Below are 3,173 nucleotides of genomic sequence, written 5' to 3' on the forward strand. Positions count from 1 at the left end.
ATATATATAATTTATATTTAAAATTATTTAAATTATGAGCTATTTATTGGAGTTTTAATTGGGATTCTAACTTGATTTTCTTGATCAATATGATGTGTTACATCACTACTATTATTATAGCATCTAAAAAAGCAAGTATCAATCACTTGTTGTTCCATGTGGTTTACGTAAAAACTACCCTCCTATTACTCATTCAATTTACATGATTATTTCCCGTAAATGATGAAATAACTTAATACATTCCGACTTCTTATGACCCACAGCTTTACAATGCTGACAGAAATTATGCATTCCTTCAAGAACAACTCTTTTAATATACCCAAGTTTATTCGGACCCAACCAAACAGAATCAGGGAAAGTTTTGGAAATGTAAATTTCTACAAGAATACGAGCGACTGAAGGACGCGAATCAACAGTCGTGGCATTATCGGTGTGAATCGGACGGCCAAATAGAGAACCCGAACCAAAAAGAATTCGAGGAGAGAACAGGTGAGGACGAAGCCCCGGAAATGAAATCCAGACATGGACAATCGGTGACTCCTCCAAAAGGTCAATGAGAGGTGACCACTTAATCACTTTCATAAAACAACCAAAAATGAAATTGGATCGATGCGCAAAAACCCTCCCATAGTCTAGGTCATTCGAAAGCTTGATCAAGACATTAGACTAATCCAAAAGAGTAATAGAGAAATCACCCGATAATTTTAGGTTGAAAAAGAACCTACGTATCGAATCCAAAGCCGGGCGCTTAAGCGGAAATTTCCCCACTAAAGCAAACTCAAAAGGTTTCGCAAGATGCAAAAATTCATCCTCCGAAATCCACAAAGCCGGCTTACCCCGAATCGTAGCCACACGAAAATCCGGAAAAACCTTAGAGACATCAGAACCAGACAACACCTCTTTGAAGGATTTGGAATGCTTACCCTCAAGAAAGCCAGGGTCTGACCTTTTATTTGCCATAAGAGAACGGACGAGAGAGACGGAGATGGAGATAGAGGCGGCTAGGGCAAAAGCCCTAGCGCGGCAAAAACCCTAGCAGACGACTCATCAAAAACTGAGATATTAAATTCTTATTATAAAACACAACTTAATTGGCATATCAAAATTCTAAGTGAATTCATACAAAATTATAGAACACTTTTATTTCATTAAAAGTGAGCATGGAATCAAATTATAATATTCCTTTGAATATTAATAGAATGAGCAACTAAGGAAACATATCTTATTTTATAATATACCATTTACAAAAAGAAGGATGATCATTGTGGACTCACAAATCTTTTTAAAATAGATTCGGGTTCATTAAGGAGAAGTTATTATGTGCGATCATGGACTTTCGGAGGACAATCAGGGTTGCACCACATACCCATACAACAGCGGGTACAACAGTGAAGTGGTTGATATGACACATCTGATTAACTCCGGATGCGTGCCTGTCACCCTGCGCGTAATAATTTACGTTCGTTTTAGACGATTTTTCTACTGGTTTCTTAAAGCTATTTTTTAATATAAAAAATGTATTTTTTTACTAAAAAATAACTCTTAAAAAAGTAGTTAAAAAATATATTTCAAAACAAATGAATTAATTTCCTTATTTTCTTCTAACGAACTTTTATTTGTCAGGTGGACCGACAAAAGTTCTACGTTCGGACGCAGTAAAATAGTGTCAACGTGCTTACTCTTTACCGGCGCCCAACAACCCGACCAAGAACGGCCCATGGATGCTATGTTCGTATTGCTAGTATTACTCGGTATTGTTAGGTTGGTCGATTTTGTTGGCAATACGAGAAATAATCATTATGTGAACGCATACCGAGCAATACCGCCAATACTGAGTTTTGCTTAGGTGATTGCTAGGTATTGATCTTGACAGAGCGATATTCTTTTCATTATTGTTCAAAGGCATATTCTAGCAATACCGAGCAATACTAGCAATACCAAGTGATACTAGCATATACCGAACATAAATAATCCCGGGTCCGGCGGTCAAGGTCGTCGGTCCACGCGGTAATAATACAGAGCACGTGTGACATATTATTAGGTTCGAACGTAGAGCTATGTCAGACACCCTGAATCTAATAATTATTCCTAACTGATCTAATAATTATTTCCTAACTCGTTTCTTCAAACTGAATGGCAAAATGTAACGCTGTCAGAGACATATAAAATAGAGTAGAGCATGGGAAAAAGGAAGTGTTGCAAATTAACTTCCTGATATTAAATTATTGCATTATAACTGCCAAAGAATGGGACTGTTTCCGTAATTGACTTCCTTATTTCCTCATTTCTACAGCGACTAAATAGAAAAAAATAAATAAAAAAACATTCAATATTCGGCAGTATTTTTTCTCATAATAATATTCACAGTTTTATAATTTGTGCTGTGTATCATATAATATAAACACTAATCTCAACATAAAATAAGAAGACTATAAGACTCATCCTACCGTGAATACTTTGAAGATTATTCCATAAGTTTTCCGTAAAATTTGATTGCACCGTATCGCTGAGATATTTAGGACTTGTTTTAGAACGGCAACAATATTTTTGTAAATATGGTTTTAAATTATTAATGGGGTGAGTAACATTTAAAAAAATTATTGTGAATATTATAAATATATTCTTTTAAAATTTTCGAAAGTTGATTCTTAAAAGCTACCACACATTAGTATCCAGTTATAAAAAAATAGCTTATCAGCTCCTGCATTAAATTGTATTGAACACAATTTGAAAGAAAAAACCGTGAAAAGAACTATTCAAACATGTCCTATAGAGGTGTTATGTTAATGCAATTAGACTAAGGCTTCGTATGAGACACTTTCTTTTGCTTTGTGAATCAGCTTTTAGTACAAAAATTTGTAACTAAAAAGCTACTTCAGCAAGCAGAAAGAAGTCGTCTCAAACCAAGCCTAGGCTTTCGTTTGACGGTTTTCTTATTGCTAGACAGTTGCTTTGAAGCATAAAAAAGGATGTCTCAAACGAAGGCCTAAAGACATGTTGATACAATTTTCGGATTTCGCTTTGTCTTTTAACACAACAACTATAATTTGATTGGCTACTACTTCTTGTTACTTTCCACTATTTTTAAGAAATTATGTGGTGAAATGACATTTTTCTAAAACTATAGTAGTATTGAAGTTGCATTATCTTGCCAACACTTCATATCAACTTTA

This window comes from Dendrobium catenatum, unplaced genomic scaffold, assembly GCF_001605985.2.
Source record: "Dendrobium catenatum unplaced genomic scaffold, ASM160598v2 original_scaffold_123468, whole genome shotgun sequence".
NCBI classification, from domain to species: domain Eukaryota; kingdom Viridiplantae; phylum Streptophyta; class Magnoliopsida; order Asparagales; family Orchidaceae; genus Dendrobium; species Dendrobium catenatum.